Raw genomic sequence first — 23783 nt, 5'->3', positions numbered from 1 at the left:
TGAACAGTCAACTACTGAACCACACCTGGGTCAAGGAAGAAATAAAGAAAGAAATTAAAGTCTTTCTTGAATTTAATGAAAACAAAGACACAACATACTCAAACCTATGGGACACAATGAAAGCAGTGCTAAGAGGAAAGTTCATAGCACTAAGTGCCCACTTAAAGAAAACGGAGAAAGCACTCATTGGTGACTTAACAGCACACCTGAAAGCTCTGGAAAAAAAAAGAAGCAGACTCACCTAGGAGAAGTAGAAGACTGGAAATAATCAAACTGAGGGTAGAAATCAACAAAATAGAAACACAGAAAAGAATCCAAAGAATCAATGAAACAAGAAGCTGGTTCTTGGAGAAAATCAACAAGATTGACAAACCCTTAGCCACACTAATCAAACGGCAGAGGGAGAACACGCAAATTAATAAGATCAGAAATGAAAAGGGGGACATAACCACAGACACAGAGGAAATTCAGAGAATCATTAGATCTTACTACAAAAGCCTGTATGCCACAAAATTGGAAAATGTAAAAGAAATGGACAGTTTTTTAGATAAATATCATATACCAAAGTTAAACCAGGACCAGGTAAATGCTCTAAATCGTCCTGTTAGTCGCGAAGAATTAGAAACTGTTATCAGAAACCTCCCTACCAAAAAGAGCCTAGGACCAGATGGTTTCAATGCGGAATTCTACCAGAACTTCCAAGAAGACCTAATACCTATACTCCTTAAGGTATTTCATAATATAGAAACACAAGAGTCACTGCCAAATTCCTTCTATGAAGCTACAGTTACCCTGATACCTAAACCACACAAAGACTCAACCAAGAAAGAGAATTACAGGCCAATCTCACTCATGAACATTGACGCAAAAATTCTCAATAAAATACAGGCAAACCGAATCCAAGAGCACATTAGAAAAATTATCCATTACGATCAAGTAGGCTTCATCCCAGAGATGCAGGGCTGGTTCAACATACGAAAATCTATCAATGTAATCCATCATATAAATAAACTGAAGGAAAAAAACCATATGGTCATCTCATTAAATGCTGAAAAAGCATTTGACAAAATTCAGCACCCTTTTATGATAAAAGTTTTGGAGAGATTAGGGATACAAGGGTCATTCCTAAATATAATAAAAGCTATTTACAGCAAGCCGACAGCTAACATCAAATTAAACGGAGAGAAACTCAAGGCTATCCCACTAAACTCAGGAACACGACAAGGCTGTCCACTCTCTCCTTATCTCTTCAATATAGTGCTTGAAGTTCTAGCCATAGCAATAAGACAACATAAGGGAATCAAGGGGATTCAATTTGGAAAGGAAGAAGTTAAACTTTCATAATTTGCAGATGATATGATAGTATACATAACGACCCCAAAAAATCCACCAAAGAACTCCTACAGCTGATAAACTCCTTCAGTAACGTGGCAGGTTACAAGATCAACTCCAAAAAATCAGTCGCCCTCCTATACACAAAGGATAAGGAAGCAGAGAGGGAAATCAGAGAAGTATCACCTTTCACAATAGCCACAAATAGCATAAGATATCTGGGAGTATCTCTAACCAAGGAAGTGAAGGATTTATTTGACAAGAACTTTAAGTCTTTGAAGAAAGAAATTGAAGAGGATACCAGAAAATGGAAGGATCTCCCCTGCTCGTGGATTGGGAGGATCAACATAGTAAAAATGGCAATTCTACCAAAAGCAATCTATAGATTCAATGCAATCCCAATCAAGGTCCCATTAAAATTCTTCACAGAGATTGAGAGGACAATAATCAACTTTATATGGAAAAACAAGAAACCCAGGATAGCCAAAAAAATCTTATACAATAAAGGTACTTCTGGAGGCATTACCATCCCTGACTTCAAACTCTATTACAAAGCTACAGTATTGAAAACAGCTTGGTATTGGCATAAAAACAGAGAAGTTGACCAATGGAATCGTATAGAAGACCCGGATCTTAAACCACAAACCTACGAACACCTGATTTTTGATAAAGGAGCCAAAAGTACACAATGGAAGAAAGAGGGCATCTTCAACAAATGGTGCTGGCATAACTGGATGTCAACCTGTAGAAGAATGAAAGTAGATCCATATCTATCACCATGCACAAAACTCAAGTCCAAATGGATTAAAGACCTCAATATTAATCTGAACACATTGAGCTTGATAGAGGAGAAAGTGGGAAGTACTCTACAACAAATGGGCACAGGGAACCGTTTCCTGCGCATAACCCCAGCTGCACAGACATTAAGGGCAACATTGAATAAATGGGACCTCCTGAAGTTGAGCAGCTTCTGTAAAGCAAAGGACATTGTCACTAAGACACAAAGGCAGCCTACTGACTGGGAAAAGATCTTCACCAACCCTGCAACCGACAAAGGTCTGATCTCTAAAATATATAAGGAACTCAAGAGACTAGACGGTAAAATGCCAATTAACCCAATTAAAAAATGGGGCGCTGGACTGAACAGAGAATTCTCAATAGAAGAAGTTCGAATGGCCAAAAGACACTTAACGTCATGCTCAACCTCTCTAGCTATCAGGGAAATGCAAATCAAAACAACTTTGAGATATCATCTTATACCTGTCAGATTGGCTAAAATCCAAAACACCAATAATAACCTTTGCTGGAGAGGTTGTGGGGTAAGGGGTACACTCATCCATTGCTGGTGGGAATGCACACTTGTGCAACCACTTTGGAAAGCAGTGTGTCAGTTTCTCAGGAAATTCGGGATCAACCTACCCCAGGACCCAGCAATTCCACTATTGGGAATCTACCCAAGAGATGCCCAATCATACAACAAAAGCATATGCTCATCTATGTTCATAGCAGCATTATTTGTAATAGCCAGATCCTGGAAACAACCTAGATGCCCTTCAGTGGAAGAATGGATGAAGAAACTGTGGAATATATACATGCTAGAATACTACTCAGCGGTAAAAAACAATGACATCTTGAATTTTGCAGGCAAATGGATGGAAATAGAAAACACTATTCTGAGTGAGGTAACCCAGACCCAAAAAGATGAACATGGGATGTACTCACTCATAATCGGTTTCTAGCCATAATTAAAGGACATCGAGCCTATAAATTTGGGATCCTTGAGAAGATAATAAGAAGGTGAACTCCCAAAAAAAGATATAGTAATCCTCCTGGATATTGGAAGTAGACACGATCGCCAGGCAAAATTGGGAACTTGAGGGTTGGGCGAGACTGGGCCAAGGGAAGATGGGGAGAGAAAAGTGTGAAGGGGAGAATGGGGGGAACTCGGAAGAATGGGGTGCTTGGGATATAGGAAGGGTGGATATGGGAGCAGGGAAGCATATATCTTAATTTAAGGAGCTACCTGAGGGTTGTCAAGAGACTTGACCCTAGAGGGGTTCCCAGGTTTCCAGGGAGACGCCCCCAGTTAGTTCCTTGGGCAGCTGAGGAGAGGGAGCCTGAAAAGGCCAGTTCCTATAGCCATACTGATGAATTTCTTGCATATCACCATAGAACCTCCACCTGACGATAGATGAAGAAAATGACAGAGCCCCACATTGGAGCACCGGACTGAGCTCCCAAGGTCCTAATGAGGAGCAGAAGGAGAGAGAACATGAGAAAGAAAGTCAGGACCGTTAGGGAACCTCCAGCTGGCGACAGATGGGGAAGGTGACTGAGCCCCACATTGGAGCACTGGACTGAGCTCCCAAGGTCCTGATGCGGAGCAGAAGGAGCGAGAACATGAGGGAGAAAGTCAGGAACGTGAGGGGTGCGTTCACTCATGGAGACGGTGGGACAGAACTAAAGGGAGATCACCAACTCCAGTTGGAATGGGACTGATGGATCATGCGACCAAACCCGTCTCTCTGAATGTGGCCAACAGCGGGGGCTGACTGAGAAGCAAAGGACAATGACGCTGGGCTCTGATTCTTCTGCATGGACGGGCTCTGTGGGAGCCTTCTCAGCTTGGTCGATCACCTTCCTGGACCTGGGGGGAGTTGGGAGGACCTTGGACTTAGCATAGAGTGGGGAACCCTGATGGCTCCTTGGCCTTGAGAGGGAGGGAGGGGAGGTATGGGTGGAGGGAAGGGGAGGGAAGGGGGAGAAGGAGGGGAGGGAAGGGGGAGGAGGAGCGGAGGGAGGGGGAGGAGGAGGGAAGGAGATGGAAATTTTTAAATATAAAAAAAAATAAACCATGAGAAAAAAAAAAGAAAAAAAAAAGCAAACTGGGGTTGACATTTCAATCATAGTCCAGAAATAAAATAGAACCATAGGAGAGAAATAGATGAAATAATCACAGAAAGAAACAAGGATGTCAGCATTGTACCATTCTTCAGTCGCCAGGAGCCAATACGTCAAACAGAATTTTTAAAACTAATTTTTAATTTTAATAAAAAATTAATAACATTTAAAGAACTGTCAACAATTAACAGCTGCTTCTCTGCTTTAAGACTTAACAATATTAGGCATGTGCCTTTAATCCCAGCACTTAGGAGACAGAGGCAGGCAGATCTCTGTGAGTTCGCGCTAGCCTGGTCTACAGGAGCTAGTTCCAGAATAGGCTCCAAAGCTACAGAGAAATCCTGTCTTGAAAAACCAAAGAAATAATAATAATAATAATAAAATAAAAATAAATATTTAATATTTATTTTCACTCACAAGAAAAACTGACCACTGGTTTTTTTTTTGTTTTTTTAATATTTATTTATTTATTTATTATGTATACAATATTCTGTCTGCGTGTATTGCTGAGAATTTGAGAATATATTTGATCTTACAAATCTTCTTGATTCAGAATTTCATGGCCTGAACTGCTACAGAATTATATCTTATTCTTGATAAAATAATTTTTGTCAAATTGAATGTTTTAACATGTATGCTCTCTAATTTCATTTTATATATAATTTTTGATTCCTTGAGAATTTCACATTGTGCTCCCCAATCCCTCTCATTTCCCAGTCCTTCTATATCTGCCCTTCTCTTTTACTGTGTCCTCCCCCACAAAAAATAATTAATTAAAAGAGAAAACAAAACATAACAAAAAGCCACTTTGCTCCTCTGTCTTCCTGCCTCCCCGGCATCTATTCGCTAGTGGCAGTGATTCTTGCTGTGTGTCACACTATTCTGTTTTGTCCAAACTGCTTTACTTGCTAGCAAAAGAATGCAATAACCAATTTAAAGATGAACAACTAATCTAAGCAGACATTTTCCACAAGAGACAAACAATAACATTATCTGGAAAACAAGCCCAATAGCATCAATCCTAGGGGGGGGGGGGGATGCACATCAAAGCCAGAAGGAAATGTTGCCTTGCTCCCTTAATATGGTTATTGTCAAAATGACCAAAGTTATCAGAAGCTAATGAGGGTGTGGAGTAGAGGAAAGCTTGAGCATGCTTGTTACGACAGGAATGCTTATGCCGCAAGTATAATAGCAATGACATGAGCATAGCTATTATGTTAAGAGATAATTCCTGAAAGTTTGAAATATACCATTCACCACCTCTACTATTTTGGCTGTACATGAAGGAGATGACATCAGAAGGTGAGGCAACACCTCCAGGTTCATCGTTAACACTATGCATACACTCAAAATGGAGAAGGACCACAGGGTAAACCTATTTAGTGAATATATATGTAAACTAAAATTAGCGCCCATGATAAAGAAAGAATTCCTGTCATTTCTGCCAAAGTGAATGGACCTGTAGATAATTATACTGAGTGGAGTAACCCAAACACAGAAGTATGACATGAACTCAGTCTCATACGGACTGTAAATTAATTCATCGTAATAAACTTTGAAGAATGGTGGTTCTCAGAGTCTTGGAAAGGACACAGGAGCAGGAAATGTAGATCATAGTAATTTGTACAAAACCAGAATCGTGATGATATGCTGTACATTTTAAGCAGCTAAAGGATATTAAATATTTTCACTATAAAGAAAGGATAAATGTCTGAGTAGTTAATTAATAATAGTTACTATTAATGTACATGTATGCCTATGATGCTGAGAATCAAGGTCAGAGACACTTTCATACTGGGCCATGGATCTTTCACAGAACTACATCCTCAGCCGTTATTTGTTTTGCTCTTATTTGTCTGTTTTGTTGGGTTGGGTTGGGTTGGGTTGGATTGTTTTGTTGATTTTGTTTTAATCTACTGGCTTTAATGTTAAGATTCTCCTGTTTCATCCTTCTGAGCACTAGGATAGTAGGTGTGCACATCACATCCACTGTTCAATTCACCATGATTTAAAATTTTTATCTATATATTTTATATATATGTATAACATAACAAACAATTTGTGTACAACTTCATTTTTATTTTTTTAAATAAATATGCAGAGTAATGTAAGTACTGAGAGTGACTAGTAGATCATGTCCGACACATACGGCAAAGCCATGCTGTTATTGCTTAACTGTGAGTTGTTAATGGGGCTGACAGAAAAGGCCCCATGTCACTGTTCATCATCATGAACTTCTGCTGGGTTCCATATTGCATTCTCCCTGAATTAAAGGCCCAGGCTAGTCCACAGAAAGGAAGAGTAACAGCACTCAGAGTTTCTTCCCAGAATTGGTATATAATACCTTCACTCATATTTTATTAAGTATAGTCATTTGCCAAGTGATGAATATTCAGCAATAACATAATTGTTTGGTGAAGGAAGAAATAAGTGCATAAAGAGTTTATGAAGAAGTCTACCTCAAAAGGACATATATAGTCCAAAATTCTACGTGTCATTTACCAACTTCTGCATCTACACAATGTCAAAGATTATTTTGTGAAGATTATATATACAAATCATTCAGTTAACATTGATTCTTGTTACTTTACCTAGTAGATCATAGAAAGCCAACTAGAGAAACCACCTGAAAGTTATACAGATAAGAATAAACCTTGGTTTCTGCTTCCTAATATTTTCTATTTGGAGTTTTCCCATGTTAGTGAGTAAACTGAAATTCTAGCAACCACCAAGTGCCACATCCAAACTGCTAGCCATTCAGAACGCCAAAATCTCCTAACATAGCAGGTCACCAAAGCTTTTGACTGCATGACTGCAACAGAATAATCCTCCCTACCACAATTTTCTCTTCTACTTTGTTTCCCACATCACAGTTGACCTTTCATAGAAATACTTAAGTTAGACCAGACTACTCATTGATTAAAAACACATCCATTCATTCTCTACTTACTACAGCTTAAGTGTCCACGTACTTCAATTGACCAAAGACCCCACGTAAATCCGGCTGTCACTCTAACCTTACTTCCTACTCCTTTCCACTTTGTTCTCCTTCCAAACCCTTGCACACTTCAGCCAGTCTGTTGCTCCTGCCGTCCTGTGATTATGGCAAACACATTCTCACATTTGCTTGGTCCACTACACTGGATAGTCCACTTGTTCAAAATACAATACCCAGAGATTGCCTTACCCTGGCCTCTTTCATGTTTTTCCTTAAATGCTACTGTTAAGACCTAGAGCAGCCCAAAGCCACAAGAACTATACCCTCACCTACTTTGCACATTTTAACCTACTAAAATACTAATGTATTAGATAGGTATTGCCTAATATACTAGAAAATAAATCCTGTAATTGTTTACTGCGCTTCCTTCATGTCATGTTGGTTGTAGGCACAGAGACCCATGTGTACGTCATGGACCATTCTTTCCCAAGAACTTTCAAGAATAGATCTCATAAAACTTTTTAATTTATAAAGAAGTATACCATAGTGAAGATTTTATCTACCCAACTTAGTGAGTAACTGGGTCTGGCATTTTGGGGACAGCACTGTTGGCATGGAAGAAGGCAGCAAATGGACAATTTCTAGCTTCACAGGTTGGATGCTTCCCTCTTATGAGAACAGTTCTTGGTATAGAAATCCACTTGCCCTACCCATCTGAGTTTTATGATTTGGTCAGTGCTGTGTCAGACAGAAAAATCACCCAATGACCAGCAGTCATATCCTACAATCAAATATACTTGTGTGGAGACAAGTCTGATAAGTTTCATACAAAGTGAAGAAAGAGAGAGAGAGTTGGGGGGAGTTATTACCATAAAACCTATTTAGTAGCAATTATGTGACTCTAGGAAGGCAGAAGGAATGATTTATTCCAGTTAGCTTCAAATAATAAAGTGGTGCTTCTGTTCCATTTCCCATACCTTCTGTATTCTAGAGGGACATGGTAGCTTAATGCCATATTGAAGAAAGTTAAAAGAAATTCATAATTAATCTATCCATACAGAAGATAGAAATGAGATTTGTTATTCTATACCTATATCATTATAATAAGGTATACTATTTGTTTAGTTATAATTATATATGCATATATATGTGATGTATATGGTTCACTGTACTTATGAAATAGAGAATAAAAGCAAAGGACTGGAAGAATGATTTAAGGAGATCAGCCTGAAGCCTGCAGTCATGTTTATTATGCTATGCTCCTAGAAACACTACACGCAGGACAGCATGCACTGGAAGGGTCTGGGAGGTATTTGTTGGTGAACTAAATGTACAAAGGACTGATTGTAGTTTGAATAGAAGAGAAATAACCCAGGACTTTAGGAACAGAGAAATTAACAAGTCAGAAATCTAGAAAGCCCCTAAATCTGGGATTTATTACTATGGACATTATTCTCACTAACCATGGTAATTGTATCTATAGCAAAGCATCTACAGGGAATTGTATTAAGCAGAGTCCTGGGGATGCAGAAATTCACATAAGATGGGGATTTTCTAACTGTACTGAAACTTCATAAAAGAGCTAAGTATGGCATGGTAGACAACATTTACGGAGTACATTCTGCCAATGACAGTTTAGCTCTCTGAAGGTGACAACCCAGAAAAGCTGTACGACCAAAAATGTGTGGTTTTTCTGAAACCAGGAAGGAACAGCTCAGTGCAGAGGGCGCTTGACATGAGTTGAAGCCAAGGACCAAGATATTCATGTGGTCTATGAAAGATCACCTCTCAGCCTACAGGACAGAACAAAGAATGGGACGTAAACTGAGCAGGAATAGTAAGAATTGCTCACTCGCAACAGAGATGGTGAGAAGTGTTATGACAATTTCTAGACCTTTGAATAGAGCAGATTGGAAGTGTGCCTTGGTATATGCAAATGAACAGTGACTTCATGAGAACTGTACATACAGACTTCCTAGGAAACTTTTCTATGTGTCGTAAAATGATCAAATTGTTTTTTTATAATGGCAGGGAAAGAACCTAGGAAGAGAAAAAATGATAAATTAGAAGCCAAGTGAATTAATCTTGAAAAACATTTTATCATGGAAATGGGCTATGACAAATGTCCTTCCATGAATTGCTTACCACTTTGCATTTCTATAAAACCCCATTTCCCATTGCTACCATATGAATATTTTAAGGCTAATTTCACAATTATAGTTCCACTAATATGTAGCTTGTGATGTTTTCCATTAGTGGAATTCATTTTTCTGAAATACATTAAATCATTTTAATTTTAACTTATATGAAATAAAGCCTTTTATGCCCTCATACTCATTAAACTTTTATCTACTTTGTTTGTCAACCTGTTAAATATCACTTAATTTTAATTACTCTTTATTATAGTTTTATTCCATTTGTTTCACTGTTGCAGATGTCTTGTTTCTGAAAATATGCTGACTTAAATACAATTAGTATATGCATATTTACAAGTAAGAGCTACTATCAGAATTAATTTTGGCAACTTGGAATTTCTTCCTTGTTTAGTCTATATTAGAACAAAATTTACAAGAATTCTTGCTGTTGTAACATATAAACAAGAGACTCTTGAATAGGATTTTGAATTTAAGAAAAATGTGAACTTACCTTCTCTAATACAAATTAAAATAGAGGGCAAATTGAGCGACTGGGGATTTTACAGACATCTCTGAGACTTTTCTAAGGAATTATCCTCCTTTATACTGGGTGCCATTTGGAACATTTACCATGCTAAGAGATAATCTATGGGGGTTAGTGTGGGAGGTCCTTCTTTCTATGTGTTGCTTTTACTGGCCAATAAATAAAGAAACTGCTTTGGCCTATAGCAAGACAGAACTTAGCTAGGTGGGGAAAACTAAACTGAATGCTGGGAGAAAGAAGGCAGAGTAAGAGAGAAGCCATGTATCCTCTCCAGAGACAGATGCTGGACCTTTACCTGGTAAGTCACAGCTTCAGCTTCATGGCAATACACAAATTAATGGAGATGGGTTAATTTAAGATATGAATTAGCCAAAAATATATGTAAGCTATTGCAAACAGTGTTGCAAATAACATGGTTTCTGTGTGATTCTTTTGGGAGTCTAGGCAGCTGAAAAAGCCAGCTCCCTACTACAGGGGGAAAAATGCCTTTCTGCTTGATACAATTTAAATTTTTCTCTCTTCCTGTCCTTGAACCCATTTAAAATTTGTTAAATGATGAATGAATACTAAATAATGTGACATATCTTAGCAGCTAGGTGATGAGGTGTGAGGAAAATGTTACAAGAGAAATTACATATATAGACACATGCAGCAGAAGATAGTTTAGTGAATCTTTCAAATATGATAACTTGGAAAGGAGATACCCAGCAGCTTCCTATGGAGCAAGACTCCAGTCACTGAAAACAAAGGTGTGCACAACACCCAGAGCTGAGCCTTCAGTCCTTAGCAAGCCCTGCTTGCAGAGTTGGACCTTGGCTGATGTCTAGGAATAGGCTTTAGAAATCTCACCATTCCCTGATTAGAACAGGTCATTGTGTTTAAATATTTATACAATGATATGGTTTATCATTTAAAGTCTAGATGGGAGATTGTGTTTCCCCTTCTTCATCAGGGATCATCGGGAAGTGAGGGAGGAGGGAGTCAAAGTGGGGAACGGAGTTTGTACACAATAGAGATAGCCTTCTGAGAGATGACTTTGATGAATCAGCGCAACTTTATTTTAGAGTATAGGAAATGTACAGGTTTGGGAGGCCTGGGGACAAACGCTAATTTGCATTAAGTGTCACACTTCTTATGTAAGATGCTGTGGGATAATGCTTTTTACAATGTAAAGTTTAGTCACTCATATTAGTTTAATAAAATGCTGATTTTCCAGTAACCAGGCAAGAAGTATAGGCAGGGCAACAAGTCTAGGGGAATTCTGGGAAGAGGAAAGGCAGATACGTAGTCATAAGCCAGATGGAGAGGAAGGAAGATGAGAATGCCTCATTGAGAAGAGGTTTCCTTTGCCTTTGAATCTATCTTTACTGTATATTTCTCTTTTTCTGACTACATGAGTCTTTAATTTGCTAAGCATTATGACTAGGATTAAAGCCACGGCTTTGAAGGCTGAATCCAGCCTGATTCCTTAGCTTTTTTTGAGAGACTAGCCTCATGGCAGAGGTACTGATCAGAGCCATATTTATTGCCACAAGTGTATGGCGTTTCAAGGTCGCTGCCACCACCAGAAAGCATTGGATCAGCTTTCATCAACACTGTTTAAGTGTTTTGTGGCAGGACCTTTTAAAAGGGATGCAAGGTTTTGTAGCTAAAGCTGAGTAAGGAAGCCTCTCTTAAATAAGAGTGCTTGCCTGTAATAAACAGAGCCCACTTGAGAAAATGCTGCTATCAATAAGCCGTGCTTAACTGTTATTTTTGTTTAGAATTACTTCCCAAGCTCTTTCAGACTTTTAAGTGGATTTGGTCAGCCCCGCGCTGGCATGCCATTCTGTTGGCAGAGGTTTCTGTCATGCCCGGTTCCCACAGTCATAAAGTCCCAAAGAAATCCCATGCCTGTGAGGATAAATATTTACAAAAAGACAAAATGTGACATATTCAAAAGAGAATGCTTCTGCATCATTGGCAGGAATATAAATAGAACAGTAATTATAAAAGACAATATGGAATTTCCTAAAATTTTAAAACAGACTTTTTAATGATTCTCCTTTGGTTATATGCTCACAATCAATGGAATCACAATCCTTTATGTTCACTGATACATTACTCACAACTGCAAGATATGGAATCAGCCTAAATGTCCATTATAGGCAAATGAGAAAAGAAAATATGATACCATATGTTGTATATGCCTCATTTTTCTTTCTCCAGCCTTTTGGACTGTAAATCCTGCCACAGATGCAACCATGGATGAAGCAGAGAAAAATTGCCACAGAGCATGAATCATCCCAGAGTTGAAAAACAAAAGAGAGCACATGACATTTGGGAGTGATGGGGGTAGCAGAAGCATTGGGAGGGATAGAATGCAGAATGGGGTGATTGATAATTTACTTCTTTAAAACATACAATTAAATAAGAAGCAATGAGTCCGTCTGTGATCACAGAGTAATTGAAGTATAAGTTAACAGTAAAAATGTACTGTCCTAAAAATAAATTAAAACACTTTTAGAAGGACAAATACAGATACTGCACGGCGTTTTCTCTAGACGAGAACTATAGAAGTCACCAAGTTCAAGAACCTAATGATGACTGCAAGGACCTACAGAGTGAGCAGCGAAGAAAACAGATCAAGAGAGGCCATACATTCTGTTCAGAGACGATGAACAGGTTTTGGACAGCTATTGGGAACCAGGTGAGTATTATGAGTGAGGATCTTACTTTTCTATTACTATGATAAAATGCCATGACCAAAGCAAAAGCAAGAAAGCATGTAGTTGGGCTTATGGTTTCCGAGGGCTGGAGTCCACACAGAGTTGTGATTGTGGGAAGGACTGAGAGCCACATTTTGATCCACAAATAGGAGACAGAGAGGGGGAATTAACTGGGAATGCTGTGAGCTTTTGAAACGCAAATCACTTCCCAGTGACACATCCCCACCAACAAGTTCAAGACTCCCAATTATTTCCAAACATCCACTAATTTGAGACCAAGTAGTCAAACAGATGAGCCTATGGGGATCATTCTCACCCAAATCACCACACTTCCCTGGCTCTGACAGGTGCCTAGACATATCATATTGCAAAATGCATTTAGTCCACTTTAAAAGTTCCCTTTGGCTTTGCGTTTCAATACTGTTTAAAATTTCAAAGTCAAAAACCTTTCCTGAGACTCAAGGCAAATTATTAACTGTAACCCAATGTAAAATTTAAAAAGCAATTTCACAGTTACAATATACACCATTCCAGAAACAAGGATGAATTAAGGACCAAAACAAGATGAAAACCAAACAAGGTAGACCAGATACTGTAGATACATGTCAAAGAGCTTAGATGACTCTGTCATTTCTCACTGACAAACACTTCTCTCTGTTGGGCTGTGTTCACTCCCTGCATGCAGCTTTTCTTGCAGTTATCCCATAACTCTCACACCTCCAACATCTTAGGTTCTCCAGTGCAGCCTGAGCTTCGCTCTCATGGCTTTCTACAGTGACCTCACAAAGCCTCCACGTGGGGGCTCGTCTGCCACACACCGGACTTCAACGACTTTTCTTAACCATGCAGGAAGATCCCAAAAGCACTTTACTCATGTGTCCTTCATACTCGAAATCTAGAAATGCACTGACAACACTACTACATTTAGATTTCAACTTGGGGTGAATCCTGACCCCTCTGAATCACACTTGTGACAGCTTTTATTTGTTTTTGCATCTTAGAAACAGAAAATTCGTTAGGCCTTTTCTTTTTATGAAGTAGAGGATTAACTGAGTGGTGTCTTGCACTAGGGGTCCCCCTCCTTTTATCTCAATGCAGATCAGGCCTTGTTTTGGTCTCCTTATCTCTTTCAGCACACACCTTGGGCCTCAATACTAAATCCCTCCTGTTCCTTTTCTCTTCAGACTGTACATTTTGTACATGGTCTGCATGCTCTTTTCAATGAAGATCTGCATAAGACAAATTACTAATAACCATGCAACAGGGTCAACATTAAGCTATCTTGAAATCTTCTCATTCAAAGAAATCAATCTTTTATTTTCCAATTTAGCCTTAACAAATTTTTAGGGCAAAGACAGACAGCAGCCACTTTTTTATTCAAAATATCACATGAATGGTTTCTAGCCCAGTTACTTATATTGTCACCTTCTGAAACCTCTTGAGTAGGGTTTCCACAGTCCATAGCTCTCAGAACTATGATTCTGAGATTCCAAGCTCCTACTATGATAGCCCATTAAGTTATGCTTACAACATTAAGCTACTTTTCTAGTCTGAAGTTCTAAAGTCTATGTTTTTCAAAATCAACATGGTCAGATCTATGACAGCAATGTCCCACTTCCAAGTACCAACTTCTGTTGTATTTATTTTTCTTCTGCTCTAAAAAAAAATTGACCAAGGTAACTAAATCTCAACAAAACAAAACAAGGCCTGATCTGCATTGAGATTAGTTTAACTAAATTATGAAGGAATAAGTAGAATCTAAACTTAATTTATTTCTTAACTTAGGAATCATATGGTCCTTCCTGAGACTATGTTGAAAAGCCCTTTAAAAGCCACTATGCAAATTCTTCCGTGTATGAAAAAGGCCATGTTTAGACTTCAGGGTCAAAAACAATGAAAATTCAGAAATTCAACAAAGGTGAAAGCACTGTTTTCTCATAAACCAGCACATTGAAAACACCTTTTAAATATTTTCTCAGCATTCTGCACAATAAGAAACGATTGAAGAGAAAACCAATTTGAGCTCTTCCCCTTCCAGAGAACACGGGCTCACTGCTCTAAGAAACACTTATACAATGCATTGCTGCAGATCAGGATAATTCAGCCATTATCTCTGAGTTCTCCTGGTGCTTAGAAAAAGAAGCATGGTGTCAACAATATTGCCAACTTAAGGCAAATATTTTCATGTTTTCTGTTATAAAGCAGTCCGAATTCAAAGGGTTGGATTGGCTTTGCATACATAATCATGGTTTCCAACACCAGTCTGAGAAATGGAGTTTCTGAAAACAGTCACAGGAGAATGATGCCCATCTTCACATAGATAATGACATCAATAATGATTGTCCATGTAATGACTTTGATGGAAATTATTGAATTACCCCTAAATTAAGTGGCTGAGAACTTTGTATAAGATGGCATAAAATTACAAAATAAGGTAGATGGGTTACCACGAACAAAAAAAATTGTTGATAATGAAATATACTAACATGGATCATTAAAATTATTTGTATGTGAGGTGTTTATGTGTATGCAGGTGTGTATACACATGCACATGTGTTGAGGGATGAGCTCACTCATATGTGATTGTGTGAAGGTCACAAGTTGACATTGGCTGCCTTCCTAGTTACTCTCCACCATCCTTCTTCAGATAGGCTTTCCCCACTGAACTGGCCCTAACTGGTCTGGCAAAGTTGGCTAGCAGCAAGCAGCTGGGATCTTCATATTTCTGCTCCATGGTGTTGAGTTTAAGCCTGTGAGAGCACATTCAGATTTTACATAGCTCTTGGTCACCTGAACGCAGGTCCTCGTGGTAGTGTGACAAGCCCTTTAACACTGAGTCATCTGCCCAGCCCCAGCATGGCTGTGGTAAGGTAGGAAATTGAGCATAATATACCAAATAAAATTTAAATACTAAAAAAACAGTATTGGCATCTAGAAGGAGAGTAAAATCACAATTCTTTCCTTTAATTTGGGCAATTATTGTCACCATCTTTTCTCCTTGAAGAGAAAAATAAGGCAAGCTTTGATGGTTGTTGGCAAATATTTATTCTGTGTTCATAGACGGCAAAGTACTGGGAAATACTCTATAGAAAGATTAGATAAGAAAGAAAGCATATGTGGTTCTAAATTGTGGACTATAAATACCAATTCCACAGCAAACAACATTTATTCAAGTTTAATGTAAATGTGTATGGGCCGTTCTAGCACCTTAATGACCTTTTACATGTCTCCGATGCTCAATTTTCATGTCTGTAAAGGGGTGAAATAACTGTATAAACAGTATGCTCCCATGCACATGTGTAGAAGGAATGGCGGGGCTGCGCCCCACCACCCAGCTAGCTTTACACCCAAAATAATTACACGGAAACTGTATTCTTTTAAGCACTGTCTGGCCCATTAGTTTTAGCCTCTTATTGGCTAATTAATCCATATTTAGTAATCCGTGTAGCACCACGAGGTGGTCGCTTACCAGGAAAGATCTTAACCTGCGTCCATCTCGGAGAGGAGAGGCATTGCCACAGACTAACTTCCCTTCCCAGCATTCTGTTCTGTCTACTCCACCTATCTAAATCCTGCCCTAACAAAAAGCCGAGGCAGTTTTCTTTATTAATGAATGAAATCAACACAAACAGAAGACTCTCCTACATCATTTCCCCTTTTTCTGTTTAAACAAAAAAAGAAGGCTTTAACTTTAACATAGCAAAATTATATATAACAAAACAGTTATCAAGCAAGAATTATAGTTACAATATTTAGATTTGTTTTATTTTTTATCATAATTAAAGAAAGCTCTAACTATCTACATGAATGAATACAAAGAAACAAAATGTTAATGAATGATTATTGATGGTTAGTGCTGTCAACCTGACAACTCATAAAGTCACTTAGGAGACAAGCCATCAGATAAACCTGGGAGGGATTATTTAGATTAGATTAGCCTATAGTTATGTCTGTAAGGGATTATTTTGAGTAAATTAATTAAGGTGGAAGAAGCACCCGAATAGAAAATTCTGAGGGCTTGGCTCCTAGACTACATAGGAAAGATAAAGCCATCTGCTCACAGACAGCAGTGATTTCTGCTTCCTGACAGTGGATGTAATGGGGTAGGGATGCCTCAAGTTCCTGCTGCCTTGTCTTGCCTGCCATGTTGGACCGCAGCATCAGCCTTTGAGTCAGAACATACCTTTCCATCCTTAAGGTGCCTTTGACACCATATTTTACTGCAGTCATAGGAAAAGCAACAGAGTCAGTAATTAATAATCAGTAGAGCCTTTTCCTTTCCAATGACTAGGTCTTACACATAAGCAATTTACTCTCATTTTATCTTCCAAAAACTTTACTGGGAAGTTTAAGTCGACAGAGAACAGAGTAAGTAGTTCAAATACTTAGAAATGGCAAATCTTTTCAATATTTTTGTGAATGTATTGAAGTCTAATGAATATGTTGCTGGCAGCAAGTAGATGATTCTATATATTCAAACTAACTGCCACTTCTCAGAGATTATGAGTAAATAAATATATACTCATATATATATATATACAGTTTTTAACTGAATACAGTAAATAAATAAGAATTCATTATTTTTGAAAAAGTTTTTACTAATTATATTTTAAATGGTTACTTGACTCTCAGGACTACTCTTAAAATAGGTCTATAATCAGAATTATAATGCTATGGTTTTAAACAAAGTGTACATATTTTGATTCTATTATGAGTGTTAAAAATCTATCTTGTGTCATCAGTGATGTGGTATGCCTTTAATCCCAGCACTCAGGAAGCAGAGGCTGGTAGACATTTTCATGGATGTGTCTAGAAACAGTTTGGAGGAAGAGCTGCCCAATTTCATTTAGAACTTTGCCATCTGTTGCCAGAGTTTCTTTATGTTTGTCCATTCTTTTTGTTAGGCACCATACCAAAGAACAAAACTCCATTACTCAGATAGCATAACGTAAGGCTGTTGAGTTAAATAGAGGCTCTAGTGCCACACTGATGTACATGTTTTCTGTTTGTGGAGCTCGACACTTAAGATTTAATCCCATTCATTCATTCTGATGGCCTTCAGAAGTATTTCATGATGCTAAATCTGACTGTGATACCTTATGAAGCTGCTGTCACAGAAATGGGATTAAGGTGGCAGCTACCTTATATAGAAATTTATTCTTTATAATTAATAATCAAATTTCATCGCAATAAAAATACATGTTCATCTTAAATTGCTGTGAAAGTAATATGAAAAATACACATTGAAAGACAATGAAAGGAAACCAAACACAGAAATATAATCTCTGAGATAAAAAGATTACACATATTTGTAATACAATCTTTTGTAAGTAACAAGACTGCAGTTTCTACAACTACTTTATGTCTGAAGTCAACCGTTTAACACTTTTAACTTCTCCTAATTTGACATTTTGAAGCAACTGGAATATGTGATAGAATTTTAGACACAGCCGCGGGAAGTATGTTTGTGGATAAATATGTAAACTTATGATTATAGGTTAGCATTTCTGAGTCATTGCATTATGGATCACAGAGAAAAATGACTATTTCATATAGTATTCTTGGATAAATGAATGACCACTCACAGTCAGAGGTCAATGATCACAGTGTATAACTATCATGACTGTTCAAAAGAGATTGGAATAGCCAATTATAGAATGATTTATTTATAATGTGGAATGTCACACTGTAGTAATTAAAATGAATGGATTAGGTATAAATGTGCCTAGTCTTCTATGCATATATTTCAAAAATAATATCTTTCATATTTCAAAAACTATGTGCTGCACTATAAAATATGCATATAGTATAATATCATTTTTATTACATTGAAAGCCACACAGACAAGGTAACAGAGCATATTGGTTATAGATGCATCCATATTAAAAAATAAAATATTTAAGCCAGAGCATGCCATGCCCAGCTGCTTTGAGGGTTTATGGCATTATATTTTAACATGTCTGTAATCATCTTTGGTGTTTAAAGTAGGAGACTGACATCTGACATTGAAGAGATGGAGCAGTGAGAGCCGATGCATGCTGAGATTGGGCACCCATGACCACTTCTCAAATCTCCTGATTCCTATATTTACTTTTCAGAATCCACTGATTTGGCAATATAGACCAGGAGATTTGCTCAGTCTACCCAACTGTCGCTGACTATTGGGTGGTAGAAGAAAGCAGGAGGCCAAGTCCACTGATATGACTGCAGAGATCCCCTCAACAGTGCTGATTTCAGCAATCTGGAAACACACAGTGAACCTTACAAATGAAGCTGAATTTTTCTAGCTCTTAAGTTGTTCTGAGGAAAATTTAACTGAATATACTAGAACAAGGGTACACTTGATACACTATTATTGACTTAATGTCATGAGTATTTTATTTTCATGTGTAAATGAGCCTTAGTTACACTCAAATATACATGTAACAGTAACAGAAAATCAGAAATGCACCCAGCATTCTTTTAGGACTGAGTACTGCCTGAATTATCTTAGAAGCATACAAACCCTTCACTAATATTTGAATTCTGAGTATCTGGTGTAACCAACCACACATGTTGGAAGAGATTCAGATAATCCCTAAAAACCACTCTTAGGAATGCAAGTACTAACCCAAGAGAGTAATTTACCCTATGCTCTGTCATTTTTGCTAGCACTGATTTTGATCCTCCTGGGTTACGCTGTGAAGGGGGCAACACGAGGGAAAGTACTCTCAGATGTCAAGCAGCATGGTGCCTCCTGGCCCCTGTCTTCTGTGTTGTAGGAAGGGTGAGCTGCTTTCTCAGTTTATAATCCTGGTATGAACTTTTAATATATTTCTCAAAATATCATTTTTCAATGATCAAAATATATGTTCATCCCGAAAGTAAGTCCCATGGTTAATATCTATTCTGTTTCGTTGATGAATGTCTTAAATCATTAGTTGCTTTACGTGACATATAATATAAGGGTGTCTCTTTATTATGCTAATATTTCAGAAACTTCCTTCCCTAATATAGTCATCAAAGACAAACTCAACACTAGCATGCTGTCAAGCTTGCTGAGCAACTCTGAAATGTCATGTGAATGTATAGAATAGAACAATTACATAGCGTGTGGTAATTTATCAGGTATAAACTTCACACTGTAGTGACAAAGGAGGAAGTAAATATGAACAAGCTAGTTAAGGGAAAGCAAAATCCTTATAAAAGAATCCACAGAACACCATGGGCCAGCAAGTTCTTGCTATAGGAGACTTCCCAACCCCAATTCTTCATCCCAAGTAAGCCATCAGCAGATAGAATTAGCTATGCCAAAGAACTATCAGAATATTTCATCTTACTAATTATTTTTGTGAGTATTATATATCATAGACTTTTTATGAGTCAGAAATTCTCTGTCCGATCCTGGAGTTGTTATTGATTAACCCATGTATGTTTTCTTCATTTAACACAGATTCTTGCTTAAGCAATATGCTGTTGTTTTGTGTGGTTTTCAACAACAAAACTGAGAGCATTGCGTACTTACTTTTATAAGTGAAAGTATTACTCCTGAAACATACAAAGAATAGCTTAATAACAGATGTATTCCTTACCAAGCCATTCGCTTTAACTACTATTGCAAAATATTCGACTTCGTGAATAAGTCACTCTATATTTGCTATCCCCCACAGACAGTTATGATATTTGCACAATTTTTTTCTTCTAAACAATGATTTAGTGAACACTCTTTGTACCCCTGAGTGAGTTAGATGAAAACAGAAACAACTATAGAAATTCTGGGTTTAAATGTATAAACATTCCTATATAAAAGATTCGATAAAATACATCTTCTTGCAGTAGGTATCATAACACTGTTCTCCAAAGCATTTTATATTAACAGTAAGAGCCAAGGATCGCTTTTTCATTTTCAAAAAGGCCATACTAGATAGCAAGACTGTGATTAGGTCTCCCCTTCTTTTTAAGTTGAAAAGACAGTCTGTTGTCTTGTTTTGCATTCTCTGTGATGCACAACATTCCATTTTACCTAAGGGATGTGTTACACAGCTCTGTGAAATAACTGCACAGACTAGCATATCAGTGTATTGTTCATGTGAGTAGTATTAACAATTGCATGCAGCAGACAGAGAAGGTCATGTCTATGACTTTCCTGGGAAAGTTCTATGGAATGTTTTCTAAATGAAAACCCAAAGAAAGGAATGAATACAGTCTTGCAGATTCCCTCAAAGGATGTATACAACAATATAATGGTCTTTAATGAATTTCATTTTCAGGAAGCAAAGAGGTGAGACATCATCCTTCTCTTACTTTAATTTGCACAATGAAAATGAATTATTAACTCATGAACAATTGATGGCAAATAGAATGCTAGCTACAGACTCTTAGGAACTGAAGGGGTCATGAAGCTTATTAAAGTCTGGTACAAATTAGGCTGTGTTTCTTTAACATATTGTATTATTTTCTCAGTTTCCAGCTCTATTTTGACACCTCTAGACTGTAAGGGCCAGAAGATCAGGCAGTTTGATGTGAGACTGTCTCCCCTAGGAAGGTCAGAAGCTGCACCTGTAAAGTTCCATCACTATGACTGCCCAAACACGAGCTAAGCAACGTCAGTATCAACTAATGTGACAATGTAGACAAAGAGCTCATGAGGCCTCAACTCCACACAGAGAACTAATTGCGGCTAAGTAATTCTGGGAGTGGGAGAAGTGGCCATCCTCTAGAAAGAGTAGACGAACTGGTTATCCAGTTTCAAGTGGTAATCCCTAAAAACAGACATCGAAGTATCTTTATAGAGACTGAGAAAGCTATATTTAGGAACATAGATGTTTATATGTATATGTGTGTAATAAAAATTAATGATAAAAGAGGCCATGGATTTGAAAAAGAGCAAGCAAAGGTATATGAGATGGACTGAAGAGAGGAGAGAGAAGGGAAAATGTCATTATATTATAATCTCAATTTAAAAAAATTAAAGAGTCACTTGGCAGTGGTGGCACATGTCTTTAATCCCAGCACTAGGGAGGCAGAGGCAGGTGGAACTCTGTGAGTACAAGGCCAGCGGGTCTACAAAGCGAGTTCCAGGAAGGCTCCAAAGCTACAGAAAAACTATGTATTAAAAACTCAAAAGAATTAAAGAGTCATAAAATATGACTACATGAGAAAGGCACGTAATGAATGCCTTTTATACCCCAATTCAAAACGTGATATCTTCACCTCTTACCAGGCACTGCTAAAAGAAAAGATGTCCTTTGTTATTTATGCTAAATTTAAAGCAATGGCTGTGTCTTGACCACTTCTTATAAGAAACCCAAATAAGAGCCTTCAAATTCTTGTCTAGTCAAGGTTTCTCACACTGAGTATCATACACTAGACCATATGTCTGTGTTAACTTTGCGTTTTCATAAATGAATGTACATATTCTATTTTTATAAATGTTTTAAAAAGAAATGTGAAATGGTCAACACAAAATCTCACTCTAGATTATCTTAATAGAGGGAACTCAAAATTCTCCTTAAATTATTTTAGAAATATCAATTCTCATGGACTTGTGGACTCCCTTGTGGAAAGCAGGGAATATATGATTTCTGGGCTGCCCTCCAGTCAGTAGGGGTGGGGCCCAGTGGGTAAACACTTCTCCCTTACTTCCCTGGGTGACCTGTCTTGATATATAATCCATATCCAAGGAATTGTTCTTATTTTTAATCTTGATAACATCATATCAGATGGTAAAGGGAGATCCAATGAAGATAAGAAAAGCAAAAAATGTCAACACACTAAGAGAGCCAGTTCTTCAGGTCCTAGTAGTGAGACTCTAGGTGGGTCAGATAGGCCTGGAATAAAGGGGGCGTCAACCAAGTCAGGACAGGTGCAATTGCATGAGGGCCAAGGAGAATTTGCTGGTAATTAGTAGCAGGAGGGTCTTCTCTGATGTTTTTCATTAAATAAACAAAATTAAAAGAGATATTAGCAGCACGGTTTATTGTTATTTTTGTTTGGTTTTGTTTATTTGGAGCCGGTCCTGGAACTAGCTCTTATAGCCCAGGTTGGCCTCAAACTCACAGAGATCCGCCTGCCTCTGCCTCGCGAGTGCTGGGATTAAAGGTGTGCGCCACCACTGCTCAGTTGGGTTTATTGCTATTTTAGAAGGTGTGAGTTAAGTGGACAGAAAGGGGAAGCTTAGCGATGGAGGGGCTAAGCTGACAGGAGGAGCAGACAGTGAGAAAGAGCCACAGCTGCATCGCTTCTTTGTATCTTTTCCCAACACTTGATACAAAGCAAATCTTTCTAGCATTTAACTGTTTTAAACCAAATTTTAGGAAACATTTAATCTGATGCAGTTGTTATCAAAAGTACTATTCCTGGCTCAGACACATCAGTCTCTCAAAAAAAAATGCTGGAAATGAAAATATTGAGATACTGAGTCAGAAACTCAGGAATAGGGGGCAGCACTCGGGCTATGCTGAAAACAAAAGCTGATTTACTCCAGAATACCGCACGTCCTCGCATCCAGAGCCCCCACATGAAATGCATCCATATACCTGATTCATATAACTTATATTTTAAATACAATGATCTAAGCTAAACATACAGTTTCATTCCAGAGTACATCAATACCTACACTGTGCTAATTCCCTTAATCACAAACCAAAAAGAGCAAAACACAAATTACATCCCCTCTTAACCAAAGCCATTTGCTATAAGTATGGTTTAAGTTTGAGAGATTACAAAAGTTCTCTTAAAAGACACTATGGTGTCTATCCAGATCACACACATCTTTTGCTTTTTAAAAAATTCTTAGGAAGCATGAATATATTTCCTGTATGAGTTAGCTATATGAGGTCTCATTTCATTATTGTATTTTTTTATTATTGAGTTTTAAAAGACCATGCATTTCCATTAGATCACAATATTTTTAAATCAAGCCTAGATGTTAGGGACCATGTTTTCCAGGTTTAGCATTCAGTATATTAGATTAGAGTTTAAATAATGTCATAAAATGATGATGACAATAATGAGTAATACTTTAGTTTGGGTAAACTAAGCTTCCAGTATTAGTAGATTTTTTGTGGGTTTTTTCTTCATCACTGCTAAGACTACGAAAGGAAGATGGGATGCATTATTAGACCCAAGAGCAGGGCCTTGGAAATGGCCATGCATATTAATCGTGTTTCTGTGATAAAATACCATGACCAAGGCAATGTATAGTAGGCAGAAGTAATTTTGGCTTATGATTTCAGAGGAATAAA

This window comes from Arvicola amphibius, chromosome 8, assembly GCF_903992535.2.
Source record: "Arvicola amphibius chromosome 8, mArvAmp1.2, whole genome shotgun sequence".
NCBI classification, from domain to species: domain Eukaryota; kingdom Metazoa; phylum Chordata; class Mammalia; order Rodentia; family Cricetidae; genus Arvicola; species Arvicola amphibius.
This window is presented reverse-complemented; position numbering follows the sequence as displayed.